The sequence below is a fragment of the Lycorma delicatula genome, chromosome 2 (genome assembly GCF_047948215.1).
Source record: "Lycorma delicatula isolate Av1 chromosome 2, ASM4794821v1, whole genome shotgun sequence".
In the NCBI taxonomy this organism is placed as follows: domain Eukaryota; kingdom Metazoa; phylum Arthropoda; class Insecta; order Hemiptera; family Fulgoridae; genus Lycorma; species Lycorma delicatula.
This window is the reverse complement of record NC_134456.1, coordinates 19,587,183-19,599,845: the sequence shown is the minus strand read 5'-3', so window position 1 is coordinate 19,599,845 and position 12,663 is coordinate 19,587,183. Positions and strand designations below refer to the sequence as shown.

At 34.6% G+C, this 12,663-nt stretch overlaps 1 protein-coding gene across 2 annotated transcripts in view; it reads right to left on the bottom strand.

The window, feature by feature from the left end:
* Hmt4-20 (Histone methyltransferase 4-20) overlaps nt 1-3,785 on the bottom strand; it is a 53,926-nt gene extending 50,141 nt beyond the window's left edge. For both annotated transcript variants that reach the window (XM_075358420.1, XM_075358419.1), the window contains exon 1: nt 3,223-3,785. The gene's annotated coding sequence lies outside the window, so the exon portion shown is untranslated. The remainder of the gene's footprint in view (nt 1-3,222) is intronic.
* Between the last annotated feature and the right edge of the window lie 8,878 nt (nt 3,786-12,663).

The window sequence follows — 12,663 nt, the reverse complement described above, 5'->3', positions numbered from 1 at the left end:
GTTTTACACAGTTGACTATTGACAATTTGAAAATAAATGGAGGCCATTCCCTAGTCATTTTAGATGACAGTGCATATGGGTTGTTAAACTCACCTCTTCATCACAATCCTGAGGATATCATGAGAGATGGTTCAATGTTAACTCATAAAAAAATCTAAGCGTTTGATCGAGTGTAGCATCAGTGTCATGAAGGAGAGATTTCCTGAGCTGAATCAGATGAGACTAGTGCCTCAACAAGCAGGCAAAATAGTATTAACATGCACAGCACTTGATAATGTTGCATCCAAAGTAGGCAAAGAAAATGTTATACGGCTGTTAGCAGTAGCAGACAAAAAAGTTGAGTATGATGTAAAAGAAGAAAAGGTACGCAATAACAATAGTGAACCTGAAGATGCAGTTAACACTTGACATTTCTTGCATTATATTTAGTTAAAATTTAAAAAATAAAATGTTCCTTTCAGTACAAATTACCTTGAGAACTGCCATTTTCATCACTGATGTTACTTGCACTTTCAAAGACATTGGTTTAACTTTGATTGCCATCTTATTTACATACAATCAGAATACCTGATTCTGATTGTATCCTAATCTTAATAATTAAGGAATTATCCTAATCTTAATAATTAATTCACCACATAAGCTTAAAGTTTGTGAAAGGAAATGAAAATTTTGTAGTGTATGAAAAATTCCATGCTTGACTAGGATTCAAACCAAGGACCGCCAGATAAAAGGCCAAGATGCTACCACTCCACCACAGAGATCATCAAAATATTATTTTGAAAAATCAAGTAAAACTATTAAAAAACAAGAATGTTATCATGAAAACATGAAAGTGTCCTTTTTAAAAAACAAACATCTTACTCCCATTTTTTGCTTTTCATATTTCAATTTTCCATTTTACTCTTCAAAGCTTTACTCTAAAAATCAGAATTAGCTAACAAAAATGAAGTTGAAAAATACTTTCAAACAGGCCCTAAATGTTGAGGTTAACCTGAGCTTTCTGCTTGTTTACATTTCCTATTAACCAATGTTTACGCATAAAAAAATAAGGGTTAGTCCACTTCAAAATTGCACACTGCTAAAAAAGAAACAAAGAGGGCACCATACTAACTTGATTCAAATCTAAAGATTAATAACTCAACAAGCTGAAAAAATAAATGACTAACTGAGTAGTTTAAAATTTTACACCTCACAAAAATTAAACACTGTTTATAATTTACAAAACTATTTGGTTTAAATTATCACATAATGAAATGACTGGCATCCATCGCTTGATTTAATTAATTTTAAGTTCCCAACAAGAATGTAAAATTTTACTTTTAAATCATAATAAAGTTCTAATTTACAAAAATTTCTTCCAACTGAGAATTAAATAAAACAGATAAACCTAGCCATCATTTCAAATGAATATATACAATTTTACTCTTCCAGGTTAATTGTAAAGTTATCTCTTTAGTATAAATTATTTTAATCACTTCAAAGATTAATTTAAATTACCATCAAATGAAACAAGGTTAATTTGAGAAAGAAATCAAAACTATATTATAAACAGAGCATACATAGCTAATCTACAATAAGCTACCATTAAAAGTAAATATTCCTTGTTCCTTAAACATGGTGCATCATTTCCTACTAATTTTTCAAGATCGGTTAAGGTTGTTGAAGATCAGTTACGTTTATCAATTTATAAGTTGATGTTTAACCAAAATGAGAAAGAATGTGACAGTATTCAACAGGGAATTATCTATAGAAACCAGTTCATTAAACACATTGCTTCAGTTATTGACAATCTGCTACTTCATAACCTCTTACTTTCCCAGATATTCAGTGTATAACAGAATTGTCAGGTTGGAAGGTATGCAGTTAATAAACTACACAAAAAAATATACCAATTATCTTCTCTAACCATGATTTACTTTTTGTCAGAACTAGTGGATACATTAACGAATATTTTACTACATTTCAAACTGGAGTTTTATGAATGATTAGATCCAATAAACTAATTTATCTTTGTTTAAATTCCATCAGGCTAACTGAGCAATCATTAATAATGCATGCTCAAGAGAAAGGAGCCAGCCATTTATCATTTAATTTCTGCTTAAAAATACTGCTTGGTGTTGCCAAGACTTTATGAAGTCTATAGTATAGACTTTATTTAGAAATTGGTGGTTGTATCATCTATCTGAATGCTGCATAAATACATATATACAAAAAAAAAAAAATGAAGTATAAAAAAAAACAATTTTGTATCAGATCTAACTAATATGACTGCATATCTATTTAAATGTTTTGAAATTATTTAATTAGTAAACGGTTACATACAACCTAGTTAAACTTTATTACTATGACGGAAACATTATCAGAACCTAACCATAAAATCAAATATAACCACTAGTATGGTATTGAATAAACAAATGTTTGCTCAAAAGAAAACAACACTGATGCCAGAGTAAACTTTACGTAACTATAACCACCACGACTAATACGTCAATTAAATGCTAAGCAAAAAGTCACATACAATTCCAGTATCTTGGGTTTGTCAACAAATCCACTACCACACTAAACAACCAAGGTTTAAAAGTTCAACTCTATTAACAGCAGAAAAATTGCTTCAGTACACAAAAACTTACTACAATTTCATATACACAATATGAACAAAAAAATCTAACATAAATAAACTTAGACAACAGTCAACTTATATAATACAACAATCAAGAGAAAATAATAAAGATACCTTGACAAAAGAGGTTAATTCTGACAAGAATACTACCTATGTAATATAAAAATAGGGCAAGAAGGAACTACACATTGAGTTCTAGTGCATATAGTTCACCATATAAAATATAAGCAAACTCAATCAATATGTTGTTTTAATGCATAAATAATCAATTTTATAGCAGCTTTAGAATACAATAATAATCGTTTTACGTGGTACCCAGCAAAATCCTACACGAAAGCAGATGGGAGTATTGATGCCTATAAATGCAATTAAGTCCTGCAACACCAAATAAAACTCGCCCACACTTTTATATTTAACACACTCTTAAAGTTTAATGAGCAGATAACTACAAAAGTGAAAAATTATACTGTATTAAGATAAAAATTATAAAATTCTAAGCTCACCCCACCCATGACTTTTTACAAATAAACTATGAAAGTATAATAAATATGAAACAAGCCAGGAAAAAATTATGTACTTCAAATACTATGCAAGAGACATACCTGCGTATTTTAAAACAGGAACTGCACTAAGAAATAACAAATTTTGGTGAAGATTGGGCTAGCTATCTAGCCATAGAACTTCTTTTCCATTTCATGGGTCTTGTTAACTCCAAAACGACACTTTCGAAATTAACTTTAAACCCCATTAAAACAATCAACTTTATTTAAATAATCACAGTTCCACTAAAAAAACATACAAATAGTACATTAATTCACGTACAAAGACAACAGACATAATCTCACATGGAAAATTCTAGATTTACGAACAATGTTCATTTCGCTGAAAGACGCTTAAAATCAATCATGGCAGTGCAAACTAGACGACGAAAACTGGTTTCTCAGCTGACAAATAGAAAATTCATAAAATTGAATATTACAGGGCTATACTATAAGAATGCAGCAATATATATTTAAAACATAAATCCTGTCACAATAGATGAATTAAATTATCCCATCGGAAGACAATGCAGTACCAGCGAACTACGTTTCTAACGCGGACGAACATTTATGCAACCAATAAATTGAAGGGTCTCCCATTAAAAGATTTCAAACGTTGGAGAGGAAGCATTGCCACAAATAAGCAGACATGCTGTTTAACATATCTATGTAAAGGCATTATATCTCAAATCAGAATCGCTTGAAATTAATCTAATATGATCACTAGATTAATTCATCAAAATAATTGTTGGCTAACCTGATTTTTATGTTTCTGCAATGCAAAATTAAATGGATTAGAAATTAGTACATTTGAATATCAAATGTAATGGAAAGTGATTTAATAGCATATTACTCATAAATTCATTTCGCTAGTCCGTTTACTTCTTTTTCAACTTCCGTTCAGAGTTAGATTTTGTTAAAATATCTATTTCTACCTAATAGTGTATGATGCACATCAACAAAATATTTTCATAGAATAATCATGAAAATCAATACCGATATTTTCAATCGAGTATTAATAATGACATAATAATACATTGCGGGTATAATTTTTTTTTTATAAAATGTAACTATAAACCAATACCAACCCACAAAAAAGTGCAATAAACGTTAATTAGTATCATATAGTATTGAAAGCAAGATACATTTAATCAAAAAATTTGTTACCTTGTACAAATAATTATCATTTTTGGTAATTTATACTTTTTATGGTGGAATTTTATCAAAATAAATATCTGGTTTAAACCAGATATTTAAGTGGAAGATAAGTCCAAATCCTTTAACCTGTATTTTTCATATGGTAATAAATTCAATTGACATTTACATTTCTAAATGGGCTAATATCTTGTGTTACTTAAATGAATAACTAAATAAAACACTGACAAAAGCAATGGTGCACATTACAAATAAAAAAACCTTTCTAATAAGTTAAATTTTTTTTTTCATTCTAGTGGTTAAACACTAGAAAAAAGTTTTATTAAATCATTTGAGCATGAAAACAATGGAGATAATGCATGTAAAAGTACTGAGAATGGAATTTACACATAGTTTTTTCTAAAAAAAAGAATTATACAATGAATATAAACTGCATCTAGCAGAAATCGCTGTTGGTTGTGTGTAGACAACAATTTCATAATACTGTTCTTCAAATATTATGATTTTACATCATTTTTCACATGGTATACAAGTACTAGATTATTCCCATTATTTCTTTTAATGAAAGTCACTCACCAACATATTACATTATAAAAAACTGTTTAAAAATTGTTTTAAAACTGAACTGCTCTTATGATGTGTGCAAGATATAGATGTTACATTGGATAAATATTTGAGTGTCTGAACTTGTCATAGTGTCTCTCTCCTTTCTCAAATAAAATCAGTATGTTTGTGCAGAAGGTACACAGGAGTTTTGAACTAAAAAACTGAATTTAAAGCATTTTCCTTAGAATATTGGTGAGTACTATTAAGTAATTCTCTGAAAAATCTTAAAAGGCGTTAGGCTGAAGGAATATTTGGAAAGATCATCTAAAATTTTTATATTCTGTGAAAAATCATGGACGCCTCCTAAGAGGCTTTTAAGTTTTGAGAATGCAGGGAATACCAATCAAAGGACTCAACCTACCTGTAGTCTTTCTTTTCATTATACACAGACTTTAACCACACCCACATTACACAACTGTTCTACATACCAACAAATCGTCTTACAGCCAGCAAATTCTATCCTTGAGTAGAGAATGGTGAAGTGTGAGTGCCTGGCACTCACACCTCAAAAAAGCTTTCTTAAAGCATTCTTTCTTAGCTGAGGTATGTGATATTGGACATGCAATCAATGTACATAAAAAAAGTCTCTTATACGTTATGGAAACTATTATTATGCCCTGTGCCACATATTAGACAGCAATAAAAGATATGTAATGAGTGAACCAGGAAAATGGATGACAATTATCACTTCTTACGGGTTGTATGAATATTTTATAGAAATGGCCCCTTGTAACAATTATATAGGCAGTGGAAGAATACAAAGCCAATGTAATTACAGCAGAAAATTCAGGAAGAAAATTAAATCATTGTTGGAATGTTCCACACGTGGGATTATGATATGTATTATAAGAGCTACAAGAAGAAACATGTTCAGATCTGTATTTATATTTTTTGAGACTTTAGAGACCAGATCATTGATCTCAATCCTGTAAAAGACAGAATTTGTGCGCTGCAAACACAAAAAAAACTTTAAACATTATTATAGTATTGTAAATATACATACAGAAAAGAGACCATATGAAAAAAAGTATGATGATGATGATACAAGTCATCTCATATCTCAGCATTCAGAGATATGATATGGTTTTACATTATATTTAAATGTAAAAGCATTCTCAGATACAGAAAGCCTACACCCTTATCTGATGTACATACTAACATATCATTTATGCTTGGACAAAATATGTTATTCAAATATCAGAAGATTCAGAGGAATGAACATGGACTGTGGCTGTTACTTAAATTTTGCAACTATTAGAGCACATACAAAAGGCGTAGAATCCAACAAGAAAGATGTAGTTTGGAAACCTTAGGGGATACATAAATAATCAAAGATGGTGTCAGGTGCAAAAATGTTCACTTTGTTGTTATTCAAAATAATCTGGAAGGTGGCTCCCTTCAAAAGGTCTCACCTTTCCTGATTAACAAATGCGTCACAGAATGTATTGGTTCTCTGAGGAACATTAAGAAATTACGTGATGGAACAATTCTGGTGAAAAACATTTAGCAATGAGCAGAGTCGCTCCCTATTACGTCTGACCAATATGGGTGGCATAAACATAAGTACGACATGTCACAAGACCCTAAATACCAGCCGAGGAGTAATTTTTTGTCGTGACCTTCTGGAAATGAATTTAAGTAAAATTGCTGATGAACTCAAGGTGTTGTAGAAGTGAAACGTATAATGAAACAGCAAAATAGAACAGAAGAACCAACATCGTCTCTTATACTGATGTTCAGTCTTCCTGTATCATCAGAGAAGATTAAAGTGGGTTACCTTTCCGTTCGGGAACGCCCATTCATACCCAACCAATGGCGATGTTTCAGATGCCAAAGGTACGGACACACTACAACATCTTGCTCAAGAATGGAGATCTGTGCTCGATGTGCTAACAAAGGTCACAATGACACTAACTGCGAGGAAAGTGAAAAATGTGTGAACTGCAGTGGTTTACATACAGCCCGCTCCCAAGATTGCCCAAGAAAAGGCAATCTTTAAGGAAGAAAAGGCAATTCTCAAAATCTGTACTGAGCAGAAACTATCTTTCCTGGCTGCACGCAGGGAATATAGAAAGATAGTTAACTCACGGAACCTCGTCAAACCGGATGTATCTTTCGCCACCGCTACGTCAAAACAAACTCCTTCAAATGTTCATAATCAGCAGTGCGGATCCTGCAATGAACTTAAGAAACTCGTTCAGATGCTTTCTGATCAAGTTACTTCACTTACAGCCACTATTTCAGAGCTGACAAAGATGAATAAAAAGTCCTACGTCGCAGTAAATGAATCCAACAGTGTGATCCATATGAAAGTTCCTGCACCCAAAGTCCTACCGGTATGGGCAGAGACTACCACAGCTGGCAGTAAGCCAACTAACAAGCTCCCTACAAAGGGAACTCACATAACCATCCCCTCTGGGAGGGGGGTTATGTGGGTCCCATCCCATTCTAATAAGTCTCCTCTACCATCACCCCATTTACTGGAGGATATGGTTGAAGAACTTCCCAACCCAAAGGCGTCAGAGTTATCTGAATTAAAGAAAACGAAAAAGAAAAACCAAATCACATACAACTAAACTTTATATGGTTTCCTAAGTATATATATTTTTTAATTTTTTATTTGTTTATATTTTTTCCCTTATGAACATTATTCAGTGGAATGTTAGGGGTCTTTGGTCCCGCATTGAAGATATTGGAGTACTGCACACGTACGTGATCCGATAATCATGTGTTTCCAGAAAACTCATCTTCTACAACATGACCCAATAGCATTCAGAGGATACTTCTGTGAGAGATACGACTGTATAGTAGATGGTAGAGAGAGTGGTGGAGTGGCTATTTTCATGAAGAATGAGGTATCGGCTACAAGGATTCAACTAACCACTCTCGTTCCTGCTGTTGCAGTAAAATGTCTATCCCCTTCAAGTTACACATCTGCAATCTGTATCTCTCACCAAACACTGAGTTCAGTGCTCTGGATATCTCAAATCTCCTCACACAAATACCATCTCAATCGTTAATAGTAGGAGACTTCAATGCCCACCATTTTTCCTGGGGCTCGACCTTCTGCTCCAGTCGAGGAAATATAGTACACAGTGTGAGACAAGACTTACACCTTTGTTTGCTGAATAATGGATCTCGCACATTCATGTCCTTATCATCTGGTACTATGTCTAACATTGACTCTCCATATGCTCACCGAATTTACTCCCACATCTTGATTGGTCTGTTTGTGATGACTTTCATGGCAGTGACCACAAACCAATTATTATTGGTTTCGATGTGGACCACGAGATTAAGAGAAGGCCACGGATGTGGATTGTTGAAAGGGCAGATTGGGATGGATATTGTAAAGCCTTCCAATTACAGTATGACGATGGTACGAACATCCTTGAGCAATGTTCCTCTTTTACGTCCATGATACTTGAAGCTGCCAGCAGATATATCTCACAAACATCCGGTAATCCTAAACGTCCTTGCGTTCCATGGTGGAATGATGATTGAAAATGTGCTATTAAGAATCTACGGCGAGCACTACACAAATATAATAATAGACGTACAACTGAACATCTAAATTTGTACCGCAGTGCTAGAGCGGTATGCCGTCGGGTCTTCTTGAAAGCTAAGAGGAATTCATGGACGAAATATGTGAACACCATCTCTATACTACTCCCACGTCTACTGTGTGGGAAAAAATCCATGTAATTTTCAGATCGCCAAGGCATTCTATTCTCGGTCTCATTGATAAAGGAGAACTTCTTTCATCATCTTCGGCTGTAGCAAATACTTTAGCAAAATCTTTCCAGCTCGGTGTCTCTCACTTCACCATATAACAGCGATTTTCAGAGGTACAAAGTACAGATAGAAATATTGGCGTTAAACATTGGTGATTCGGTTGGTGAATTGAACACAATTTTCGTATTTAAAGAATTGTTACACGCACTTAAGAACTCACGTGACACTTCCCCTGGACCAGACAACGTTTGCCTTGGTATGCTTTCACACCTCCCTAACTCAGCACTACAACATCTTTTGAATATTTACAATGGTTTATTCTCCGAACAAGTCTTTCCGCCCGGCTGGTCAGAACCATTTATTATACCAGTACTAAAGCCTGGTAAAGACAAAACCGATCCCTCAAGCTACCGCCCTATTTCTTTAACAAGCATTTTGTTTAAAATAATGGAGAGAATGGTAAACAGCAGGCTACATGGTATTTGGAAAAACATGGCTTTCTATCTTCGGAACAGTGTGGTTTCTGACAAGGACGATCTTCCATCGACCATTTAGTATCAATGGAAACAGCCATTCAAAATGCATTCCTAAACCGCCAACACCTCGTTGCTATCTTCTTCGATATAAAGAAGGCGTACGACACAGCCTGGCGACGTGGTATTCTTAACACCCTCATGAGATGGGGAATCAAGGGCAGTATGCTTGCTTTTATCCAGGGATTTTTAAATCACCGAACGTTTCGTGTTCGTGTAGACGATTCACTTTCAGATAGTATCGTCTTGGAGAATGGAGTACGCCAAGGTAGTGTATTACGTGCGACCTTATTTTCTGTAGCCATAAACAGTATTACCAACTGTGTACAGGCTCCTGTCTCATGTTCTCTGTTTGTTGACGATTTTGTTATTTACATTGCGAGCCGTTCAACGCCCACTGCAGAACGACTGCTACAGAACACTATACTTCGCCTTGATGCTTGTTCCAGAACTACTGGCTTCACATTTTCATCCGACAAAACGAAATGTGTAGTCTTTTCTCGGCTACGAAACCCTTCTATTCCGCAAGTTTTTCTGAACAGAGAGCTTATTGCTATCTCTCCTTACGTCAAGTTTCTAGGTTTGCTTTTTGATAGCCGTCTTACTTGGGTCAAACATATAAAGGAATTAAGGACAAAATGTTCCAAACTTTTAGATATGATGCGGATCCTTAGCAACACCAATTGGGGAGCCGATCGGTCATGTATGTACGTTTTTACTATTCCCTTGTTCGTTCCCGTTTAGATTATGGTTGTGTCGCCTACTATTCAGCTTGTCAAACCGTGCTTAAAATGCTGGACGGTGTACATCATGCTTTTCTTCGGCTTGCCACAGGTGCGTTTAGATCAAGCCCAATCGCAAGCTTACTTGTAGACTGTGGCGAGCCATCAATTTGGGATAGACGAGACCAGCTTTTGTTATCTTATTTTGCACGTCTCAAAGGACAGCCAAATCACCCGGCTTTTGACCCAGTTCTTAGAAATCCTAATTTAAGGAAGTATGAGGACCGTCTACGCTGTACTGCACCTGTGGGTGTCCGAATCCGACGTCTGCTGCAGCATATAAATGTTGACACTCCCTCGTTCTTTCCATCATGTCCGTGCTCATATCCTTCGTGGAAAAACAACCTTGTAAATTTTACATTTGATCTTACAACATACGATAAACAATCAACACCACCTACTGTTTTCCGGCAAATGTTTCAGTATATTCTCACCAAGACGAACCCAGACGCGGTGATATACACTGATGGATCGAAACAAGGCGATACTGTTGGGTGCTTTTGTTGTCAATGAAAGAACTTATATGTTTGGCCTACCCGGTATTACGAGTGTGTTCACCGCTGAACTAATCACTGTAAATAAGGCTCTAAATATCATTAACCCTAAATATAGAAACATTCTTATTTGCAGTGACTCGTGTAGTGCTCTCCAGGCGTTAGAAAACTTTTATTCAAAACATCCTGTCGTCATTGAAATTTACGATGCAATCACTGAGTTTGGTAATCGCAACACAGAAGTAAGTTTTTGTTGGGTCCCTAGCCACGTAGGGATTCCAGGTAACGAACAAGCAGGTTATGCTGCCAAAGAAGCGTGTATTCAACCTCCTTTCACCACCCGAGTTACTATCTTTGGTTTTATTAATCGTGTAAAACAATCACTGAGAGCAAGGTGGCAAAGTGACTGGGCGACTACCGTCGATAATAAACTCCGACAGATTAAAGAATCAGTGTTGCCATGGGGCTCCTCTTGAAGAAAAACTCGCCCTGAGGAAGTGGTCCTCTGCCGGTTACGGATAGGACATACGAAGATCACACACCAGTACCTAATGTCAGGAGGAATCGCACCCCTATGCACACGATGCAACTGCCGCATGACTGTGCACGACATTCTCGTGGACTGCATATGTTATTCGGCGTTGCGTCGTAAGTTTAATCTTCCCAGAAACATTCGTGATATCTTGTACAATAATAACGAAATTTTGGACCGGATGTTTCTGTTTTTGCGTAGTACCAGGTTACTGCAAAAAAATGTAATATTATCATATGTATTTTTATGCAAGAAGAGTTTTTGATAATTTTTAACCTTTACTTTCAATTTTGATTTTTTTGTTTCTATATCTTTAATTTTATTATCCCAGAAGGGAACCTTTTGCACAACCTATCGGAATTAGGTAGTTTTATATAGTTTCTTTATTCTATTATTTTAACTTTTATATTTTAAAGACTTCGTTTGCGATATTAGTTTTGAGTTTTATTTCACTTTTTTGTCTTTTGTTTTAATGAATTTTTTTTTAATATGATTTATATTAATTTTACACCTTATAAGTTTTATTATTTTGGAGTTATTTTACCCTTTTATTATTAAAAATTCCGGGCGTTGACAACGCTCAGGCGTTTTTCGAGTCCCCTGAAAGAAATATATATAAATAACCAATCAGATCTGAGAGTTAGATATATAATATGAATAAGAAGTCAGATGTAACTGTATCAGAAGATTGGAAGGTATGCTTGGAAGTTCTGAAATTGTTGCTCAGCCCTCTACTAGGAACACAGAATTAAGCACTTCAAGAAATGATTCGATGATATTGGAGAAAAGTGATAAGAATGAAAAATAAACCATACATAGTTCTGCAATAGTGTTGCAAGACCTAAAGGGGAAAATTAAACATCTGGGAAGAGCTAAAAAATGCATAACAAGGAAAATAAGATAAAATTTAAAAATAAGAAAATTAGGGTGAATGTTAAGAAATGAGAATAAAATAAAAACATTTATAGAAATTAAATGACTAACAAAAAAAAAATTTGGATCAAAAACTAAAATTTGTAAGGGTAAGGATGATGGCATTATTACAGGTAGCTAATAGATTTTGAAAAAATGGAAGGAACACCTTCAGGAATTGTTGAATAATAGTGTAACTTCTAGAATTTTGAATAATTGTGTAACTTTTAAAATAAGCACATTTAAAATATTTTTATAAGACCGTTTAGTGGAGATCAATCTACCTCAATTCTCTCTACCAACAGCAGGATCAACTTATAACAGCCTGAAAGTGTTGAATAAAGATGCAGCTTCAATTTTCCCTCTATGATATTGCTTTTAGTAACAGGCTGGTTGACCAATTTATTGACTGTACCCACTTCATTGCCCCTACAGGGATTTAAAGGCAAAATATAATTTCTAGGCTTAACATCAAATGATCTAATTAATATGTTTGCTGCTCATTACTGTAATGAGCTCAGATTACTTCCATAGTAATTGTATCATGGCATCATCATAATGATACTTGAATTTTATCATATAAAATAAGAATGGATACAACAGCAATCTCTTCGCCTCTTTCACTTCAACCCCAGTGCTTACCCAACACTGTGGTGCCCCTGTTAAGCCGAATAATGCATGGAAGGTCAGGTAACAAACTCTAGCGGAAACTGGGTTAGCAAGCAGATAAATGTGGGAGGGGTCTGGCAATTAGT